Source organism: Nicotiana tabacum, chromosome 20 (genome assembly GCF_000715075.1).
Source record: "Nicotiana tabacum cultivar K326 chromosome 20, ASM71507v2, whole genome shotgun sequence".
Classification (NCBI taxonomy): Eukaryota; Viridiplantae; Streptophyta; class Magnoliopsida; order Solanales; family Solanaceae; genus Nicotiana; species Nicotiana tabacum.
The window spans coordinates 83,576,877-83,601,223 of NC_134099.1; the positions used below are offsets into that span (position 1 = coordinate 83,576,877).

A 24,347-nucleotide genomic window follows, 5' to 3' on the forward strand; every position below is an offset into this window, starting at 1 on the left:
TTGGTAAGGGCAGCGGTATCTTTCTTCGACTTGCAGGCCTTGCTCTTCTTGGGCTTTGGAGTATCATAAGGCAGGACCCTTTTCCTCTTCTTATCCAAAACCGACTTCGTGGCCTCCTCTTCCCCGAGTGGGAGTGGCCTTATGACAACATTATCTTCGAGACCTGTATCGGAGGAAATCAAGTAAAAATAAAAAAGAAATATTTCATAGAAAATCATCGAACGCGAGTAAAGAAGCTTACCATGATTTTTGTCCTCCCATCGGCCCTTTGCCAAATCTCACCACGAGCGCTCGTCATACGAAGAGGTCGAGGCTAATTTCTGGACCCAACCTTCAAGGTTCGGTGGATTGCACTAGGCACCCAAGAAACCGCTGCATCATAGTAAAGGGCGTCAATAAGAAAAGGCAAAAGAAACAAAACGATAAGCAGAAGTTATAGGTGGGTTTGTACTTAAGCATCATGTTCCACTCTTCGGGGAATGGCATCTTCTCGGCCAGAATTATGTCGGAAGTCCTCACTGGACAAGCTGGACCATCCATCCTTGGTCCTTGTACTCATCTATGCTCAAGAACAACACCTTGGTGGCCCAACGATGAAACCTTAATAATCCACCTCGATAAAGACGGGGTTGTACAGTCTAATGAGATGGTCGAGAGTAAAAGGCATCCCTTCAATGCGCTAGAAAGAAGGATGGATCATCCCCCTTTTCTCTTAGTCTTAGTCTCTCCAAATAAGGGTCGGGTCAAAAACCTGTCTAGTCAGTCTTTGTCTGAAAACTCTGTACGTTTCCAGTCAAAGAGGGGCAGCTGTAGACATGTGATTTTTGACCCTCCCCAAGATCTTTTATATATTAGCGTAAAATATTTAATTTAGGCATAATATAGATATTTTAAGTAATTTTGACTCTTTTACTTTATTTTAGTACAAGAAAACAAAAATTACAAAAAATAAGTTCATTAATATTTTGTAGTCATTTTTAATCTAAAAAAGAATATATACAAATAGTATCGTATTTTTATTTTTAATATAATATTTGAAAATACAAAAAATAGATTTGTTTTAATGGTTAGTTTTGTTTTAATAATTATTTTAATAGTAGGACTAGTTAATAAATGAGCCCGTATTTTTAATCTCGTTCGCAGCAAACGAATAGAGCTTGGGCTCGAGCAACCCATCTTTAGGCCTAATTTTGGACCTAGCCCATAATTCCTAGGCCCACACCCCTTAACCTAAAACCCTACAACCTAGACTCTACACTATAAAAGAATGCTTAACACTAAAGAGAAAAAGAAGAAAAAACAAAAAAAGGGAACAAAAAGGGACGCCCAAAAATCTGAAGAAGCAGCCATAGCCGCATAACTCAAAATGGGGCTCCCCCATCAGTTCATCTTCTCCCTCACATTAAAATACAAAAACACTAACCTCTATTAATATCCACCTCTAATTTTAGCCTTTTAAAACATCCCTCAAACCCAGTAAAGCTTCAGCCCGAATTGGCCTCAAAGTAGCTAAAAAAACGAGTTGAAAATCGCCCAAAATCCAGCAACAACGAGCTGAAACGCAGTTTGTTTCCCAGCGAAATTTCAGCTGCAAAATCAACTGCAAAACAGCCATCAATCTGCTTTAAAATAGTCCCTGAACAGCCACCAAAAATGTCGTCAAAAACCATTGTCGTTGAGGTCGCGTTCGAGCTCCGCCGTGGATTCCAGTCGGTGTTGCTGTACGGTCCTTCAAAGGAGGTTCTTCTTATTTAATTTAAGATTTGCTATTAAAGGTCATTTTTATCCCTTATTTATTCAATATTGTTACATGCTTGGTTTTATTTTATTTTGATGTTTAAGCATTTCAGGCCAGTTTTGTTGATGTGTTCCTTATTACTCCGAAATTGTTTATCGATATTATAGTAGGTTAGTGTTAAGATTGCTTACTGAAAAATGATTTTGGTCAATTTTATACTTAGTGATTGGTATAATTATTTGGTTTAATTTGATAATCATGGGATCAATGATTGAAAGGACTATGTATTTTAGCGTTAGATGCTATTTCCTGCTGATTTTGTATGGTTTTGAAATTTAGCCATGAATGTTTTTCCCTTAGTTTCTTTACTTTTAGGTAGTTATTTTGCATTTTTTGTTCTTCCTATTTAGATTGTTTTTATCCAAATGTTCGTCTTAACAAGTATGCTTATACATGTTCTGAAGGATTTTAATAATTTTAATTTGTTAATAGGTGCTTATACATGTTCTGAAAGATTATAGTAATTTTAATTCCTCAAAAATACTCTGTTCATCAAATAAGTTCAGTCCATAACACATGGCCTTCGTTTAATTAATTTTACTTTAATCTTTAGAATTCGAGGCATGCCATCTAGTGGAATTTTCATGGCCCTCGCAAATTTGAAGAAAAAAAAACGCGTAATTGCTTTAAATGCGCTCTTAATAAAATTACCTTCCTAAACTCGGGTGCGCATTGATGCAACCCAAATCCAAATCTCGATGAAGTCGAAATGTGTTGACAATCACGGGCGCATTGATTGCGACTGGGTTCGAAACGCGTTTTCACGACATCGTAATTCTCATAAAATAAATAATGATAGAAAAGAGGTTCACAAATTGAGACGAGCCTCACCGAACAAAAATAAATAAATGTGGGGCCCTCGATAAATGGTTATTAAAATGATTAGAATTTGGGAGGGCCATTTAGCGAACTTCACGGCCTTCCCCAAAATAATATTACGTTAGAATCTTTAGGCGCGATTTTAATTAAATTACCTTCTTAAACTCGGGTGCGCATTGATGCGACCCAAATCCAAATCTCGACGAAGTCGAAATGTATTGACAACCACGGGTGCATTGATTGCGACGTGGTTCGAAACGCGTTTTCATGACGTTGTAATTCTTTTAAAATAAATAATGATAAAAAGCGGTTTACTAATAAAAGGCACATAAGCTAGCAAGTATTAAAATCAGATAAAATCAAATGCAACAGTGAAGCGACCGTGCTAGAACCACGGAACTCGGGAATGCCTAACACCTTCTTCCGGGTTAATAGAATTCCTTACTCGGATTTCTGGTTCGCAGACTGTGACAGAGTCATATTTTTCCTCGGTTCGGGATTCAACCAGTGATTTGGGACACCATTAATATCCCAAGTGGCGACTCTGAATCATTAATAATTAAATCCCGTTCCGATTGTCCTTTAATTGGAAAAACTCCTTTACACCCTTCCGGGTGTGTGTGTGAAAAAGGAGGTGTGACAGCTCTGGCGACTCTGCTGGGGACAAGAACCCAGAACGTTTTGTTCAGGGTTCACAATTCGAGCTTAGATAAATTGTTGTATTTGGTTATATCTGGTTTTCCTACATGTTTTGTGCTGAATGTACTAAATGTTACCGCTTTGATATTATATGAACTGTATTTAAACTGTGCCGACACCCTTCTCTTCTCACCTCCGGGGATGTGCTTACTGGTTGAGACTCCCTATTCTGTTAGTGTCATACCCTGAAATAAGAAAGAGGCCGGACAAGTTACGAAGCCGGATGTCCTTTTGGTTCCCCGTAAGTTGCCCCCTCCTCGACTCGAGTTGTCGCTCGGGTACACAGTCTAGAACACCGACCCATGTTTTGAAAATAGAATAACGTGACTTCATGCCGGATCCCTAGTAGGAACGATTATTTGCATCATGTTGCATTTGACTTAGGGGACTCAACACAGGGGTTGGATCCGTCTAGGACTAGCAACCTGAAATGAAAAGACCATCCTGATGCATCCTATTTATGCTGTGCATTTATTTGTTCCGAACCTGCATGCTGACCGATTTTTTTGAATATCGGGAATATTGTAAAAATGAAAAAGAGAGAAAAAAGAGAGAGTAATAGTTAGGGAGTTAATTGATTATTTTAGAAAAACTAATGACCAAGTACTGTCGAAACTCTGCCGAAATTTTGAGAAAATGAAAAAAAAAGGAAAAATAGGAAAAAAAGTCTTTTATTTTTGGAAAGTTGTTTGTTGAAAAAGAAAATGAAAAAAAAAAGTCTTTATTTTAGTTTGGAAAAATAAGTTGTTTTATTGTTTGTTGAAAATGAAAAAGGAAAAAAGAGTCGTTATTTTGTCTTGTTTTCAAAAATAGAAAGGGAAAATAGTTTGTCTTGCCATGAAAAATGAAAATGAAAAAGAGTAGTGTTTTAAAATAGTTTTTTTTATGAAATGCCAAAAATGAAAATGAAAAGAGTCGTGCTTTTGAAAGTGGTTTTGTTATTTGCTTTTGAAATGCCAAAAATTAAAATAAAAAAGAGTCTTGTTTCAAAATAGTTCGGTTAATTTGCCCGAACTACGCATGGTTTGATTCTCACAGGGCGTGAGATACGTAGGCAACCCTCATCGGGTCCAACCTCCCCTTTACAAAAATAGCCCAAAAATATCAAAATTTTAATTTTTGTCATAAATAAACCAGGTGATGCCGTTTTTGTCAAAAATAGTCAAATGTTCCCAAATGGGGTACCGGAAGGCTGACTTTGCGCAAACAGCCACCTTTGGTCATATTTTGATTCTAACCCTCACAGCCTTAAAATCTTCGTCCCCGAGGCGCCGGAAGGTCGTGTTTGCAATACCGGGTCGTTTAATTTAATTTGGAAAAACAAGAAAAAGAGTCAGTGGTCAAGTGAATACCGTTCAGATTTTGGGTCAAAATTGGCATATAGGGGAAGGAATCTGTCATTTTTGGGGTTTGTATTTCTTTTGTTTAGAGTATATGGGTCGTTTGATTTTCGAGTCTGTATTTCATCATTAAGTTGGTTAGTTTTGTTGTTATTATGAAAATGGAAAATTCCAAAAAATATTTTATTGTCGTTTACCTTTTATTTGCAAGAACTACGCACGGTCTGATTCATGAGGGGTCATGATACGTAGGCAATCTCCATAAGATTCGACCGCAACAAAAAAAAATGAATGAAAAATGGAAAAGAAGAATTGAATAAAAAAAATGGAAAATATGTTGTTAATAATGAGGACCAACTCAATCCATTCTAACATGTTTTGTTTTGAATTGTGAAGAAAGTTGAGGTGGTTGGTTTGTGGTAAGCTGGAAACACAAGATCTGAGGAAAAATGATAATTGACATCGAAGCTGTTACGAGTGCTCAAGAGACTCAGGGTCAGAGGGTTCAACAAGGGTCTATTGTGGTTGAGGAAAATAGAACACTGAAACAATAAATGACCAAAATACGTCAAGCCTAGGCCAATGGTCAAGGACAGCCTTGTCACGAGTCACAATTTGCTACACAGCAAGAACAGTACCACTCTCCCGAGTACCACTCCTACTCGTTTGAGCTTCCTGTAAACATCGAGAAGTCTGCCCGAAAGAGAGTACAGGAAGAAATAACCCAAAGAATGAAAAGATTAGAACAACGGTTGAAAAACACGCAAGCAATGGCAGGTCAAAAGAGCGTTGCCTTCAGAGATCTATGCATGTTCCCCGATGTCCACTTGCCGCCTGGTTTTAAGGTTCCCAAATTCGAAAAGTACAATGGACATGGAGACCCCATAGCCCACCTGAAAAGGTATTGCAACCAATTGAGAGGTGTGAGAAGAAATGAAGAATTACTTATAGCTTATTTTGGGGAAAGCCTCTCGGGAGTAGCATCTGAATGGTTTTTGGATCGGGACACATCTTGCTGGTACGTCTGGGATGACATGGCACGAGCCTTTGTCAAACAGTTTCAATACAACATCGACATCGCCCCAGACCGCATTTCCCTTTCTAACCTAAAAAAGAAACCAACTGAAAGTTTCAGGGAATATGCCATTAAATGGAGAGAGCAGGCAGCTAGAGCTAAGCCGCCCATGGATGACCACGAGTTAATCACTGTCTTTCTACAGGCTCAAGAGCCAGATTATTTTCAATACATGATGTCCGCAGTGGGTAAATCCTTCCCGGAAGCAATCAAAATGGGAGAAATGGTGGAGAACGGTCTTAAGACAGGCAGAATTATAAGTCAAACAGCTCTCAAAGCTGCAGCTCAAGCTGTCCAAATTGAATCTGATAACACGAATGAGAGGGATGAAGAAATCATGGTGATATCAAGGTTGAGAAGAGGTCCTAGGAGAACATCTCGAAGGTATGTGCAGCCTCATCAGGTTTTTCATGACCCCCCTAAGCATTACTATCCACCTCCGAACCCCCCATACTCTGTTGATCCATCCCAGTATGTTGCCCAGCCACCAAATCACCTAAGAAAGTGAGCACGAGTATCACAAAATCTCAACCAGCCTCCGCAAAATTTTCGATTACCTTGTATAGAAGGGAACAAAAGTTGAAAGATAGTTTTACACCAATAGGAGAGCCCTATGCAAGCTTATTTGAGAAGTTAAAACAACATGGCATGATTGCACTCATTCCTCCAAATCAGGTGGACCGACGTGTGAGAAGCTTTGAATTATCTAAAAGATGTGAATACCACTCCAATGCTCTGGGGCACAATGTGGAAAATTGTCGGGATTTGAAAAGAGAAATAGAAAGGATGATCCAGGAAAATTTGATTCAAGACAGTGGCACCCAGAATATCACGCTGCATCCCTTACATGAGGAGGCACACTTGGTGGGGATGATGCCCGGTGACATGGGGTATGAGAATCCTCGTGGGAACTTGTTGACTGAAATTGAAGATAATGACGCAGATAGTGGTCATGGAAATATGGATGCAAATCTTAGTGGCTAGGATGCCGTGCTTGGTAACTAGAAAGACGCTCCGTTCCCAAGTCAGCCAAGGAGGAGCTTTGGTGGTCCATTTTGCTGTTATTTCTGTTGTCTGGGTTATTTGCAGGGTTGTAATCCGGATATTGTCTTGTGATCAAACCCTCTTATCCTAGCTTGTTTAGTCGTAGTGGTTCGTTTAAGTGTTGTCCATGGATGTTTCAGGTTCATTCTAGGGTTGTACTCCAGTTTGTTTGCTTATTTTGTTATTCGAGTTATTTCATCGTTGTCTAAATACAAAATTCCGGTCTTTTGTTACTTCCAATCATTGTTCTTCATTTAGTTCTTTTCTATCCTTTTGTTTTGTCTTTTGTCTAATGCTGGTTCTAGTGCCATGACATGCACGCATAATTCTCAGTCGGATCTTTAAAAGCTATGTTAGTCGGAAAGCAAGGAAACCATTTTTGAAAATAATAAGGGCACTTGAGGGAATAAGAACAGATTGGGACGTTTTGAGATTGTTTGATGCTCGAACCATATGAAATTGGGGCAGATAGAATATAAAGAAACCCTAAAAGCAAGTTGGCCAAATCGACAGGGGACCGGTCGTGGTAATAAGAGTAAGAGTGTTGCCCAATGGTGCAATATATTTGACAGATGTAGCAGGAAAATGTGTGAAAATGGCCATCAACTCCGAGGCGGTCAGGATATCCTATGTGTAATTTCTGTGCATTAATCGTATTGGTTTGCCTTTGGCATGTCTTGAGGATTGAAATGACGAAGGCGTTTTGTTCTGCTATCCAAACATTTTTTTCCATTGTCACCCCTTTTGAGCCGTGTTTATTTTCTTTCGTACCCCTCTTTCGGAATCAACGACACAATTAAGAAACGCAAGTGCCGCAAATAAGCAAATAAAAAGAAAAAAAAGGAAGGAAAGAGAAAAAGAAAAGAAAGAAAAGAAAATAAAGAAAAGAAAAGAAAGAAAAGAAAGAAAAGAAAGGAAAATGAAAGAAAAGAAAGGAAAATGAAAGAAAAGAAGAAAAGAAGAACAGAAAAGAAAAGAAGAGAAAGAAAAATCACAAAAAAGAAGAAGGTAATTTCTATGTCGTGAACTACGTATTGACTTGATCCCGAAAGGGTACGTAGGCAGCCTCTCTGAGGTTCAATCATACCAAAACAAAAATCCAAAAGTCCCTAAGCAAGAAACCGGGGCAGAAATTGTGGTTGTTGTGAGAAGTTGGATTCCGAAAGTTGTAATTTTAACCCATTTCGAAATTGTTTTGAGCCTCTTATACCCTTTCTTTCTAACCCATCCAAAAGCCTACATTACGGTCCAAAGAAAGACCTTCTGATCAGTCTTTGAGAAATGCCAAGTCAAGCAGGTAAGGTAATTCATGTCAGGGGCAACATTCCGGTCCAAACAAGGAAAATGAAAATAAGAGAATCTTATTGATGAAAGTCCTCATGGGTATCGCAAGGTGATGAAAACTGAGAGAAATAAAAAATGAGAGAGTCTTATTGGTGAAAACCTTTACGGGCACCTTGAGGCGACAGTAAGTTGAGAGAAAGAACGAAATGAGAGAGGTTTGATGGTGAAAACCCTTTGGGCACTACAAGCCGAATAAAGAATGCGAATCAAATTGGATAAGCGGAGCAATGAAGCCCAGTTTCACAGCAAAAAGGAACAACAAGAGCTGAACATCAGATTTGCTTAACAGAATAGGTCGCAGGTGCATGTCAAGGTCATTAGAGTCGGTATCCACATCCGATAGGTTTCTACTGTGTAGTTTTCTTGTTAGGAATCATCTCTTTCTATTGTCCTGTACTCTGTTCCTTTTGTTTTGTTTATTTCCCCTTTCTGAGTCTTTTGGTCGTAACAAGTGAGAAATGACTTCAAAATTGGCCACCAGCTTTCCAATTGCACAAAATGGGGTCACAAGTCAGGAAAAATAACAAGAGCACTGAGCTGGTAATAATCCACATACTTTGGGATCCTTATGAAACACAAAGTTTGGTAGATGTCGGTTCAGGAATAATGCAACAGATAGAGGGTATTGGGATTGAACGGGGAAAAAGGGTATTTCAGTGACACAGATGACGAGGAAAGTGGTTAATCAGTAAACATGCAAGACCTTCAAGAAGAATCAGTTGTCACAGAAAACATATGGGGTCAGATAAGAAGACCAGAAGTAATAATTGAGAGATAGTCATCAAGAAGGGAGGAAGTTATCAGCCAAGTTTCAAAGATGGTCGGACAACGCAAAGCATGGAAAGGAGAAAAGGAAAACCATCCCAACGGGAGTACCACAACCAACCACCGCACTTTTAAACTGACAGAATTTTCTTTGATTCGAAACAGAGGCATGGAAATGTTATTGATGGCATAAAGATATGCTACAGGAGGATTATCAAACTGGGGCAGAAATTTTCTGTCGTGTTGAAAATTTTCTTGAAGTCGGGTACCCATCTGAAGAACACGAAGGTCAATGCAAGTGTTTTTAAAAAAAAAAGAGAAAAAGTGAGGGAAGTAGTTTTCAGGAAAGAAACATTAGTTCTAAGAAAAGTAATTTTTGGAGGAATGAAACACTAGTTTTTAGGGAAGTGGTTTTTTGAAGGAGGACAACACCAGTTTTTAGGGAAGCAGTTCTGAAAGAAGATAATTCAAGTTAGTGGGTAGATAAAACAAATTTTGAAGGAAAATGGTTAAAAAAAATCTTAGTCTGTTGAATCTTTCACCTTAGATAAATGCAAAAGTTGAAAAAATGAAAGGAAGACATAATTTGGGAAAAGATGAAGGCAGAAGTCGAAAAAAAAGGGGAAGGAAGGCATAATTTGGGAACAAGAAAGGAAGGCAGAATTTGAAAAGAATGGAAGTTAGAATTTGGAAAATTAAGAAAGTAGGGATCACAAAAATGGACCTAGTCTGATGAATTATCTCCTAGAGTCAAAATCGCAGTCCGATGAATCTTCCTCCTAAGATCACACAAAAATGGACCTAGGCTGATGAATTATCTCCTAGAGTCACAATCTTAGTCTGTTGAATCTTTCTCCTAAGATGAAAATCTTAGTCTGATGAATTTTTTACCTAAGGTAAAGATAAAAATCTTAGTCTGTTGAATCTTTCTCCTAAGATGAAAATCTTAGTCTGATGAATTTTTCACCTAAGATAAAGATAAAAATCTTAGTCTGTTGAATCTTTCTCCTAAGATGGAAATCTTAGTCTGATGAATTTTTCACCTAAGATAAAGATAAATCTTAGTCAGTCGAATCTTTCACCTAAGATGAAAATCTTAGTCTGATGAATTTTCACCTAAGATAAATTTTAAATTTTAAGATACATTTTAGTCTTTAAATTTTTTTTTTCATTCCAGTCTTATCACAATTCAAGTTTCAGCAATCAGGAGCCCGCCTGAAGAACAGAGGCGATACAATTCAAATTTTAGTTTTCAATCGATTTTTTTGTCTTCTTGAAGTCAGGAGCCCGCCTGAAGAACAGAGGCATACAATTAAAGTTTCGGGAGTCAGGAGTCCGCTTGGAGAATAGAGACATACAATTCAAGTTTCAGCAATCAGGAGCCCGCCTGAAGAACAGAGGTGATACAATTCAAATTTGTAGTTCTCAATCGATTTCTTTGTCTTTTTGAAGTCAGGAACCCGCCTGAAGAACAGAGGTATACAATTCAAGTTTCGAAAATTAGGAACCCGCCTGAATAACAAAGGAATACATTTCAAGTTAGCAGTCAGGGAGCCCCGCCTGGAGAATAGGGTCAGTTTTTACTTTAGTCAAGCTTAGTTTACAGTTTTCCTAGTCTATTCTTTAGTTTAATTTCATCATTGCATTAATAATACAAGTGGTTTACAATTTTGCTAACAACTCACAAATCTTCCTAGTACAAACTGGGGCAGAAAATTTCTTTGTTTTGTTTATTTTGTTGTAATCAGGTGCCCACCTGGAGAACAAAGGAAAACAACTTAAGTTTCTAGGGAAAATAGTTTTGAAGGAAGACAGTTCGAGTTTCAGGGAAAATGGTTCAAAGTGTAAAGGAAAATAGTGTCAAGTAATAAGGGAAGACAGTTTAGGTTCAACAATCAGGCGCCCACCTGGAAAAAAAAAAGGAATTCAATTCAGAATGCAATTCAGAAGTTGATGAAGGATGTGAGCTGCTCAAGACATGGCCGAGGTCACAAGCACTACATGTTCGGTCCTGACCCAAAAGCTGTAGAAGAACGAGCTAGCACCTGCAGCTAACAAGTGACAAGGTTCAAATCTAAAGTCTGCATGAAGAACCATTCAAGACTCAAGATCAAGCTTCAGAAGACTTATAGATAGGAATCTTGTAGCTCGTAGTCGATAGGCTTAGCTAGTTTTTTTCATCTTTTGATTTTTATGTAATAACAGGGACCGCAGACCGGAACCTCAACGGAACGGCACCTCGACCGGATCTCCACCTCGGCATACTCCGTCATCTCACTCATCTCTGAACTACACGTGGCCTGATTCCTTTATAGCCAAGGATATGTAGGCAGCTCAAATGCCAGAGCTCGGTCACATCCCCCTTTTCTCTTAGTCTTAGTCTCTCCAAATAAGGGTCGGGTCAAAAACCTGTCTAGTCAGTTCTTTGTCTGAAAACTCTGTACGTTTCCAGTCAAAGAGGGGCAGCTGTAGACATGTGATTTTTGACCCTCCCCAAGATCTTTTATATATTAGCGTAAAATATTTAATTTAGGCATAATATAGATATTTTAAGTAATTTTGACTCTTTTACTTTATTTTAGTACAAGAAAACAAAAATTACAAAAAATAAGTTCATTAATATTTTGTAGTCATTTTTAATCTAAAAAAGAATATATACAAATATTATCGTATTTTTATTTTTAATATAATGTTTTAAAATACAAAAAAATAGATTTGTTTTAATGGTTAGTTTTGTTTTAATAATTATTTTAATAGTAGGACTAGTTAATAAATGAGCCCGTATTTTTAATCTCGTTTGCAGCAAAAGAATAGAGCTTGGACTCGAGCAACCCATCTTTAGGCCTAATTTTGGATCTAGCCCATAATTCCTAGGCCCACACCCCTTAACCTAAAACCCTACAACCTAGACTCTACACTATAAAATAATGCTTAACACTAAAGAGAAAAAGAAGAAAAAACAAAAAAAGGGAACAAAAAGGGACGCCCAAAAATCTGAAGAAGCAGCCATAGCCGCATAACTCAAAATCGGGCTCCCCCATCAGTTCATCTTCTCCCTCACCATTAAAACACAAAAACACTAACCTCTAGTAACATCCACCTCTAATTTTAGCCTTCTAAAACATCCCTCAAACCCAGTAAAGCTTCAGCCCGAATTGGCCTCAAAGTAGCTAAAAAAACGAGTTGAAAATCGCCCAAAATCCTGCAACAACGAGCTGAAACGCAGTTTGTTTCCCAGCGAAATTTCAGCTGCAAAACAGCCATCAATCTGCTTTAAAATAGTCCCTGAACAGCCACCAAAAATGTCATCAAAAACCATTGTCGTTGAGGTCGCGTTCGAGCTCCGCCGTGGATTCCAGTCGGAGTTGTTGTACGGTCCTTCAAAGGAGGTTCTTCTTATTTAATTTAAGATCATTTTTATCCCTTATTTATTCAATATTGTTACATTCTTGGTTTTATTTTATTTTGATGTTTAAGCATTTCAGGCCAGTTTCGTTGATGTGTTCCTTATTACTCCGAAATTGTTTATCGATATTATAGTAGGTTAGTGTTAAGATTGCTTACTGAAAAATGATTTTGGTCAATTTTATACTTAGTGATTGGTCTAATTATTTGGTTTAATTTGATAATCATGGGATCAATGATTGAAAGGACTATGTATTTTAGCGTTAGCTGCTATTTCCTGCTGATTTTGTATGGTTTTGAAATTTAGCCATGAATGTTTTTCCCTTAGTTTCTTTACTTTTAGGTAGTTATTTTGCATTTTTTGTTCTTTCTATTTAGATTGTTGTTATCCAAATGTTCGTCTTAACAAGTATGCTTATACATGTTCTGAAGGATTTTAATAATTTTAATTTGTTAATAGGTGCTTATACATGTTCTGAAAGATTATAGTAATTTTAATTCCTCAAAAATACTCTGTTCATCAAATAAGTTCAGTCCATAACACATGGCCTTCGTTTAATTAATTTTGCTTTAATCTTTAGAATTCGAGGCATGCCATTTAGTGGAATTTCCATGGCCCTCGCAAATTTGAAAAAAAAAAAACGCGTAGTTGCTTTAAATGCGCTCTTAATAAAATTACCTTCCTAAACTCGGGTGCGCATTGATGCAACCCAAATCCAAATCTCGATGAAGTCGAAATGTGTTGACAATCACGGGCGCATTGATTGCGACGGGGTTCGAAACGCGTTTTCACGACATCGTAATTCTCATAAAATAAATAATGATAGAAAAGAGGTTCACAAATTGAGACGAGCCTCACCGAACAAAAATAAATAAATGTGGGGCCCTCGATAAATGGTTATTAAAAATGATTAGAATTTGGGAGGGCCATTTAGCGAACTTCACGGCCTTCCCCAAAATAATATTACGTTAGAATCTTTAGGCGCAATTTTAATTAAATTACCTTCTTAAACTCGGGTGCGCATTGATGCGACCCAAATCCAAATCTCGACGAAGTCGAAATGTATTGACAACCACGGGTGCATTGATTGCGACGTGGTTCAAAACGCGTTTTCATGACGTTGCAATTCTTTTAAAATAAATAATGATAAAAAGCGGTTTACAATAAAAGGCACATAAGCTAGCAGGTATTAAAATCAGATAAAACCAAATGCAACAGTTAAGCGACCGTGCTAGAACCACGGAACTCGGGAATGCCTAACACCTTCTCCCGGGTTAATAGAATTCCTTACTCGGATTTCTGGTTCGCAGACTGTAACAGAGTCATATTTTTCCTCGGTTCGGGATTCAACCGGTGACTTGGCACACCATTAATATCCCAAGTGGCGACTCTGAATCATTAATAATTAAATCCCGTTCCGATTGTCCTTTAATTGGAAAAACTCCTTTAAGCCCTTCCGGGGGTGTGTGTGAAAAAGGAGGTGTGACAAGGGGTAGGAATCACCACCTCCTTGTTTTTCCAATGGCAATCGTTTTTCACCTGCTCAAGATCCCCTTCAGCTATCGAGCATATGCATCTTGACATTGGCTTACATCGTCCAGGTACCAACGAGGTTCTCAACTTTAAAGTCAGAAGTAAGATCGCATGACCCAGGAACACACTCTTCGATGTGTGGTCCACTGACGTTTTATCGTTGGCCGGCCACGATGAATAGTCTTTTTCTTTTTGAGGAACGATTTTCGATGTTTTCGCCATTTTTATATGAGTTCAGAGAAAGAAGAAGATAAAACTTGTTATTTGATGTGAAGGTTGGCAAACGGGATTTGAAGAATTGATAAGCTTGAAGGGAGAAGAAGTGCTTTGAAGATTAGAAAAGATTTTGGAAATAAAGTTTGAGAAAATTATGAAGTTGATCTATTTATAATATTTGCTATAATGGTTCAAAGGCACTATTTGCCGACCATCAACTGGCACTAATTAATGATCTTGGGAACCACGCCGATGCGATGCTTCGGTTGTTTCTGATGCTTACGTCACAAGAGTAACATCATAACTGGTCGAAGTATAAAATTGAAGGCTCAGTTCGTTTCTTCTCATTACACTCCAAAAAACAAGGGGAATATCTGTGCAAGGTTAAAATCGGGCTTGCCCGATTTTGCTATTTAATCGAGACCAATGGATCGCGTCGGAGGGTCGGCCTCGTAATGGATCGGGCCAGAGTACGAAGACGAGGTGTCAAGTTCAAAAATCGAGGTTCCCGTCGAGATCGAGGCCAATAGCGATCAAGACTAAGTATGACTGACTTCGAGTGAAGGGCGATAACGTAAAGGTGAGATATCCATAACCGGTAGGAGATCACGGCGGAAATCCCGGAATGGATCAAATCAAGGGCGGTTATTCGTACCAATAATGGGATTTACTTCCATAATAGAATTGTACCATAATTAGGAATCCTCTAGTATATAAAGGGAAGTCCCCATCATTTGTAGGCACCGGACATTCACGCAGACAAAAGCAATACAATATTCTCTCTTTAATTTACTATCCCTTGTTCACTAGTTCACTGTTTTTTAATTGTTCTTGCTTTACTAGCTTGAGGGTATTCCAACTCGAGGGCTCTTTTCAAACGCTCGTTTGCTTTACATTATTGTCAATTTCTACTGCTTATCTTCATGTTTCTCAATTGATATCAAGTGAAATCACATATCCTTAAAATCACATTACCAGTTTAATTGTTACTCAATTTTTAGGATAAACATTAATATAATGTAAGAATTAAATGAGTCATTTTGTGTAACAACCAATTTAGTATGATACAGTCATTTTGTATAAATATATTGTCCCATAATCTTCTTTTTCTCTTTTCTCTTATTTGTCTAAAAGTACTTAACTTCACCCTATTGGACATCTCCATTTTAAATTTCTTGTTAGTTTGTCGCTACTTTTATCTTTCTATACCTTTTATCAGTCTCCTTCTATGCTAGAACTTCTTTTGTTGATTTTGGTTTGTCATTTTGTTTTTAACTAATTTCATTAGGAGCTACATTAGTATAATAGCTTAGAATATTTAGAAGGCACTATTAGTGATATATTAGGAAATAAAGTTATCTTAAATTATTGTTTTATTAATAGTTGATAAATGTAATGTTTACACCAATTAAGGGTATTAGTATATGAAACAATCGTACCAAATAATAAAAGACATTATTAAATCACATCAAACAAAACAATGTTATTCAAATATTATATTCACATAATAATACATTATAATACAACGTATAATATATTATGAAATAATGAACAACAACTATCAAACAAGATATAACGGAATTTCCTGGATCAGTAATTGAATCATATAGGAGGGGTTTGGTTAATAGCCAGCCTATTTTGCCCAAGCTTCTACCCAGGCCAAAAGTATTTTTTTTCTTTCAAAAAGTATATTTTTTTTCTTTTTCAATTTGAGGTGTTTGACCAAATTTTTTTTTTTGGGAGAAAAGTACTTTTGGCTAGAAGCAAAAACAGTTTTTAAGAAGCAAAAAAAGTAGCTTATCCCTACAAGTGAATCAGTTTTGACTGTTCTTCCTACCAAAAATACTCTTAACAAAATATTATATATATGCCAAAGTAACTTTACTTAGCTTAAACTATTACGTAATATATAATGATTTTTGGGATGAACTTCATATTTATTGAATAATTTTTTGATATATTCAAATTATCTTGAAAGAATAAAGTATTTTTCAACTTTATTATAAATTTTATTTAAATAAAATAAAAAACTTAATTATTATCTTTAACAATAAATATTTGTGATTATTTATCTACTTATATAACCTTTTTAACGCAACACCTGGATATTATATTACTTAGAAAATAATAAAAACCACATAGGCATAATAGATGTTTTTAAGGCATTAGTGTTGCCCAATGCTCATAGTGGCCAAATAGTTACAAACATTTGTAAAAATACTCCTAACACTATTACAAACTCCATGCTTGTTCTTGATCACTCTTGTTCGACAAAAAAAGGTGGACAAGCATGGTAAAACCACTTTGATGATGGTGGTTCTTGGTAGTTTGCTTGGCCAGTAAATGTGCCACCGCATTTTCTTCCTTGAAATTATGCTTCAGCTGTGGGAGCTTCAATTGATGCATTAACCATCTGCACTCAGAAACAATATTAGAGAAGTTAGTGCTATCCTCATAAATAAGTATGATGACATCCGTACAATCAGTTTCAATTTCCATATTGAGGAAGTTCATTTCTTTTACAATTTTTAATCCTTCTAGCAAAGCCAACAGCTCTGAATGAGTACGAGAAATTGCTTGGCTTGATTTGTGGTAACTCACAATCCAATCTCCTTTACTATTTTGAAATGCTCCACCGAGTCCAGCTGCATTATTGTTACTAGAAAAAGCACCATCACAATTTAATTTGATCATACCATGTGTGTGTTTGTTCCAATTGATCTTAATATTTATAGTTTTTTCCAAGAATGAATTTTTTTCAGTGAAGAAAGTGAATTCCCATGATGGATGGATAATTTTCCCTATTTCCAGATAGTTTTCAAATTGTTGATATTGTTATGATTTCTGTTTTTCCATAATTCCCATACGGAGAAGGAAAATAGGGTAGTCCACTTTATCTGAAAGTTACAGTTTTGAATAAAAATATCCCTCAACTTAACTAGCCAATTTGTGTCATTCATAATGTTTATAGAGGGAAGACCCATTTTTTGCTAGAGATGGTTAGAAACTGGAAAGTTAATAAAAATATGTTGAGTGTCATCTACCCCGGACTTGCAAATGGTACATGTAGCATCAATATTGATTCCTATTTTGGCTAGACATGCTCGACAAGGAATACAATTATGCATGCATTGCTAAAGAAAAAACTTTAATTTATTTTGGCAATGAAGGTTCCAAATCCACTCAAAAGGCTTGGAAGTAGTGTTGTCTTCAGAGAGGAGCTTATAGCAAGATTTGGTGGAAAATATACCAGTTGAGTTAAGATGCCTGTTTGTTTTATCAATATTGGATCCCTTACTATGGACCGGGGGTAATTTTTAGATTGTTAAGGATATCACCGGGCAGTTCAAAGGACATAACATTAATTCCATTCCTTGTTATGGATGAGGCTTTTTATACAAAGTGTTTGGTCGCTCCTATTTAGAGGTATGACGACCTAAAAGGTCATCTCTTATTTTAAAAGTCAAATATGTGTTTTGAGGCCTTAAAAACCTCCTTTTATCTCACCTTGATTTACGTGCACAGTCCGTGCGTATATTCGAAAAGCTTTTATGTGAAAATCTGAGAAAGATGCCAATTTTGCCTTTAAATTTGAATTTAAGTTGACTTCGGTCAATATTTTAGTAAATGGACCGGGACCTGTGATTTGACGGTCCCAGAGGGTCCGTAGAAAAATATGGGACTTGGGCGTACGCCTGGAATTGAATTCTGAGGTCCCTAGCCTGCGAAAAGAATTTTTGAAGAAAATTGTTTAACTGAAAAATATAAGAAGTTTGGAAATTTGATAATGTTTGAATTTGATGGTACCGGACCTATATTTTGGTTCCGAAACCCGAAACAGGTTTAATATGGTATTTAAATTGTGTCTGTGAAATTTAGTAAGAAACGGAATTAATATGACGTGATTCGGACCCTCGATTGTGAAAATAGTAACTTTAAGAGTTTTTGAGATTTTTCCTTGATTTTGATGCTAAACTCGTAGTTCTAGGTGTTATTTTGATGATTTGATCACACGAGTAAGTCCGTATGATATTTTAGACTTGTGTGCGTGTTTGATTTGGAGCCCCGAGGGTTCGGGTGAGTTTCGGATAGGTTTCGGGATGTTTTGGGCTTAAGAACTTCTACTGTTTATGCTGCTTCTGGTGTGTAGGCAATTTATGCTTCGCCGTCGCGAAACCACTCTCGCGATGGCAAAGTGTACTCAGGGCTGGGGCAGGGTTTGTTCATCGCGAACGCGGATCACCGGGGGGCTGCTCTTCGCGAACGCGTAGTGTAAAATGGAGGTGGGTGGGAAACAGTCATTTCTTCTAAGCGAACGCGTACGATGGCCCGCGAACGCGAAGGCCAGGGGGGCATACCCTTCGCGAATGCGTGGAAGAACTCGCGATTGTGTAAGCCTGAGCAAGGAAGCTCTTCGCGAATGCGGAAGGCCCTTCGCGAATGCGAAGAAGGCCTGCCTAGTCTTTTAGAAACATAACACAAACGAGATTACACCAAAATTTCATATCTCCTTCTCTAGAATCCGACCTTGGATGATTTTGAAGAGAAATTTCAATACCAAATCATAGGTATGTATTCTTAAAATGATTTTTTTCATTTTTTGTCAACACCCATTAAATTTCTAGGCCTAAATCTTATTCTTCAAGGGTAGAAATTAGGGATTTCAGGAGAATTGGGGATTTTACAAATTTGGGAATTTAGACCTTGAGCAATTCATCATACTCGCGGTGAAGCAAATAACATACACCACGCACACCCGATAGGACATAACTGATACGCCATTCACCGAGCAACACCAAATTACTCTTCCCGCTCGACTTTCATTATGAAACTCCGATAGAACCGCACCATAGGTGCCTATAACCAACAGATCGTATCGTCTCACAACACAGAAAGGTAACGCATAGATCCCCATAATTGCTAATAGCTCAAAACAACTAAAGCCACACATCCTTCGCCAACAACAACTTGAAGTCAACAAAACCATCTCGATGTCGGACACATATCCCATATACGTCTACCAATGGACCATACATCAACTCTAGTTACACACAACAGATAAATAATCCTTTGAAGGTCTACAATGGCTGAAGCATAGCACATACTAATATCTGACTAACTTACCCACATTTTGTCATCCACAACCACAAGCTAACCTGTATATGAGAACTCTCAGTCTCGAAGTCCATAAAACACATGAATTACCATATCTAATCCCAATTCCGCCACTCTCATATATAACTCGCCTCTAGTATCCAATCACCCCACGGGAGATACTCTAAGATTTTTCGGTGCTGCCAAGCAAACCCGAATATCAGCAGCTAACCTAACGATAAGTGCTGCAATACTACTGAAGTACCATCAACTCAATCACATTGACTCTTTCTGGAACATATACCCTCGTCAAATCACCTCAATTAGCATTACCATTTCCTTAATCATCTGGAGATCCCTTCTCAATTCATCTGAAGTTTATTTCTCTAATTATCTGAAACTGCCCGCGCTGCCTAAGAATTTATGACCTTCCATTCAAATCTGAGCCGTGACCTTACACATGCAAATCTCAGTCTTACCCAACATACCGTATAAACCGTACCACTCTAGGATAACCGCGAGAAATTCATATCCCTTCCGAGCCACAAACATCTACGTACTCAACCAGTCAAAAACTTTCCATTGGTCCCATCTATAAGAAAATCACTATACATCCCATGCTATGCATACCCATAGAAAATATACATCTCCAAACCGCGGTAAAACCATCAAGAACTCTCCGAGTTCCCTTTGCATAAATCAGACATGTCAGGACTAAATCCTTCTAACTCAATCAAGCTAAGCAAGCCATCAAAACCTAAGAGCATCGCCGCAAAATACCTGAAAGAACTTATTACCTCGAACACACACCAGGAATTAATCATATCCTTACCATACCGATTCGGTCTACTATCAAGCTACCCCATCTATCTAAATTTCCTTCTGATTCATCTTCAACTTGATATTCTCTCTTAAATATTCCCAAAAGCACCACATTCGAAATACTTCGCTCTGAAGAACTTCCTGTGGATCTAAATCCATTACCTCCTGATACTGATACATAGAATCCCACAATTAATATGGAAAACACCACAAGTCTTGACATCTTCCAAGGAAACTCAGTTTCTATCCATAAGTACAACTTGAAAGCCTCCAATTGTTGCATGTAAAATTTTGAACACAATAGGACCATTCTCTAGAGGCATCCACTCTACTCAAATCGCAGTTAGATTGATTAAACGAACCGAACAACCTGTGCTTCATTTGCACTCCGACACTATAGAATGTGACCTCATTCAAATATAACCAAGCAACTTCCTTCTCTATTTACCGAGCATTCGTTACCAACCACAACTCAAGTCATTCCCCGATTCTCGTACACCCATAAAGCATAACATAGCCTTTATTGAAATTTCCTTTACTCGAGCCACAACTGATTTACAAATACGCCTCGAACTGGAACCATTAGAGCACATAACCGTGCAATCAACTATTCAATAGCGGACTCCCCCACTTGGCTCGAAGCCATAGATCAACACACGCTCAATAACTCATAACGATTATACTCTATTGATGCCATGATACCATAATGAGATTAAACTCAAATCTTTTATAAGCTTGTGAAAACACAGATCATCTAGAATTTTAACTCTTCTGCAAATCTCGCATTCCACTCTTACAACAGTTACACCCACTCACTAAGCGACCCAATTTAAGTTGCAACACGTATCCTTCACTCGCAAATCTAACAGATACTTAAGGATCGTACAACCTCGGAACACTTCGCATGAGATAACCCACCTTCTTCGCCTTAAAATAACATTTATGTATACCTTCCACCATCATAACCATTATGCAGTCACTTAGTCTTCCTGAGTCTGAACTCATACTGCAACATGAAATTTATTTCACTCCCAACTAGGACACATGAAAAGACTCTTTGCACACCCATAACTCGGGGCTATACCTCAAATCAAGATGGATACATCTCGCAATACTAACATACTCATCACATAGTTATCCAGCCATCACTCCTACTAATAGGGACACTACCGAACATATAAGTTCAAAAATACTTGCTCACACAATCAGCACCTCGGTGCTCAAGCTATAGCCCGGCCTCAAGTCCTCCAGACTGGCCCAACATCAACACACAGAGATCGTATCTTGCCCCTCGATCAAGGAATCACAAGACATCAAGGCATATCTGATACTGAGCACTCATGCGCGCACACGAACGCGTGGAAGGAATTCAAAGAGCTACATTTCAAGCTGAATCAAAGGACGCACGATAAGAATTCAAGAATGTGAAGTTTTCCTAAAGGTTCTGCAACCTCTCGAGGATAAATACAGACGTCTCCATACCGATCCGCGAGACTCTACTAAACCTGCTCATGACTCGTGAGGCCTATGTAACCTAGGCTCTGATACCAACTTGTCACGACCCCAAACCGGCCGGTCGTGATGGCGCCTCTCGTGAAGACAAGGCTAGCCGACACAACACTCACCTTAACCCTTTAAGTATTAAGAGTCATTTTTAAGTCTTTAAATTAAACAATATTTCATAATAAAATCCTGGAATAACAGTGCGGAATAAAATACCAGCCCGACATCGGGGTGTCACTAGTCATGAGCAACTATCAAGGTCTGAATACAACAAAAGTCTAAAAATGTACTAAATACAGTAACATCAATGAGGGGAAGGAAGCAGTGTTGCGAACATCATGCAACCACCTTGCTAACTCTGATGACTCCGCGACTAAGCTATCAACACCCGCTACCGGGTTTCGATATACCTGAATCTGCATACGAGGTGCAGAGAGTAATGTGATTACTCCAACCCAGTAAGTAATAAGAGTAAATAAAGGCTGAGCAATAGGAAACAATGAATCCACATTCATGTTAGGCTCAATAAACACAACAGGCCTTCAAATCATAATACGAGTCAATCTTCCCTTTTAAAATCCAGCTTTTAGTAAAAATCATTTTGAAATACTTTCCAGTAGTTTCGGTAGGGGTTCAATACTATTTAAGATAATAATAGAGATTAAAGCAATAATCGGCCCCTCGGGCAAAACATAGTTTGTAAAACAGCCCCTCGGGCAAAACAGTAATCATAAACACTTCATAACTTAAAAATCTCAGTGGAAATAACCAATGTCAAATCAGTGATTAATTTCTGAACATATCATAAACCCCAGTTTAAATAAAAGTTATTTTAAAACATTTGTTCAACTTTCCGACAGAGGCTCAATATAAAGATGAGTGAAAACAGTCGATAAATCAATATATTCGATAGAAATTCACTTTAAAGAGGAGTGAAATCAATAAGTCCATAAACAAGCCTCTTAGGCAAAAACATCACTCATATGCATGTATATATCTATCGCCCCTCGGGCTAGCCTCTCTGTCACTCGTGACTCAACTCTTACCAATCAGTACTCGCACTCAGCATTCACGCTCAATTGGTACCATATAGTAACCGCTGTGGCGTGCAGCCCGATCCGTATATCTCTCACAATAACTGAAATCAAAGTAACCGCTACGGCGTGCAGCCCGATCCATGCATCACTGTGGCGCACAACCCGATCCATATAAATAGTCGACTGCGCTCGCCGGGGGTGTGCAGACTCCGGAGGGGCTCCTACAGCCCAAGCGCTATATTGCTGCGGCGTGCAGCCCGATCCATATAAGTATCCTGGGGGTGTGCAGACTCCGGAGGGGCTCCTACAGCCCAAGCACTATATTGTTGCGGTGCGCAACCCGATCCATATACATATATATATACATTGCTGCGGCGTGCAGCCCGATCCATAGATATATAATCCTCACAACTAGGCCCTCAGCCTCTCTCAGTCATTAACCTCACCATCAGACTCTCAGTCTATCTCAGTCATCAATCTCATAATCAGACCCTCGGTCTATCTCAGTAAAATAGGGAACTCAGCCCAAAACAATTTTCACATTTTAAGAATATAGTGATAAAGCCAGATTTGAGCAGTAAACAGGTAAAACATGACTGAGAATATGCTTTCAAACAAATAGAGTGAGGAAAGATAGTAAAAATGCCCCTAAGGGTCTCAACAAGTCGGCACAAGGCCCCAAACATGGCATACAACCCAAAAATATAATAATGTCAAACAATTAACTATCAAATACGCATTAAAATATTCGTTCGGGATGGACTAGGTCACAATCCCCAGCGGTGCTCTACCCCACGCTCGTCATCTAGCGTGCAAGTCACCTCAAAGTAACACAATGATGTATAATCCGGGGTTTCAAACCCTCAGGATAGTATTTACAATCATTACTTACCTCGAACCGGCGAAATCTCTAGCTCGCGACGCCTTTGCCCCTCAAATTGACCTCCACGCGCGTCGAATCTATCCAAAATCAGAACGAATACATCACAATATGCTAAGGGAGCAAAGCCCAAGCGAAAACAATCGAAAAGTATCAAAAATCCCGAAATTAACAAAACCCGAGCCCCGGGCCCACTTCTCGAAACTCAAAATTTTTTACATCAACGGGTCCCTTATCCTTCCACGAGTTTAACCATGCGAATTTTACCAAAATCCGACAACAATTCGGCCTCCAAATCTAGAATTTTTGTTTTTGAAAAGTTTACAAATTTTCTCCAATTTCTTCCATTTGATTCACTAATTCTTGATGAAAATAACCATGGCATCATTAAATATAATCACTTTTGGATATAGAACACTTACCCCAATCCATATGGTGGAAATCGCTTCAATTCGAGCTCCATAGCTCCAAAAATGAGAAAACTCTCGGACTGCCCGAATCATACACTGTCCAGAAATTTTCGCGGTTACTATTCACGAATTTTACTGTTCATGGGTACTGTTCACAGTACTAATCATGGGTACTGTATACGGGGTACTGTTCATATGTACTGTACACGGATATTGTTCATGTTTACTGTACATGGTACTATACACGGATACTGTTCATGCAGGTGCGGTTACTGTTCATATGTGCGAAAAATGCAGAAACTGCCTAGAAAATTGCAGCAGCTCTTCTTTTCACTAAAAAGGCTCTAACTCCATCATACGAACTCGGAATTTGATGATTCTTGTTCCTATGAGACACAAATAATAATACAAACATAGCCCTTCAGTCAAAACTCAATTCGGAGCTCATTTGCTCAGTTCAATACCCATTTCGCTCGTTAAATAATTAACTCTTGTTTCGTGTCAAAAACCCAATCGCGACTTGATGAAATTAGACCAAACTTTCCAGATCAGTCCTATAATT

At 38.1% G+C, this 24,347-nt stretch overlaps 1 long non-coding RNA gene across 1 annotated transcript; it reads left to right on the forward strand.

Annotated features, from left to right (window-relative positions):
- The first annotated feature begins 1,163 nt into the window (after positions 1–1,163).
- On the forward strand, positions 1,164–12,616 carry LOC142174667 (uncharacterized). The gene is made up of 2 exons (XR_012703639.1): positions 1,164–1,775; positions 10,168–12,616. It is a non-coding gene; the product is annotated as an uncharacterized LOC142174667 (long non-coding RNA).
- Positions 12,617–24,347: the final 11,731 nt, after the last annotated feature.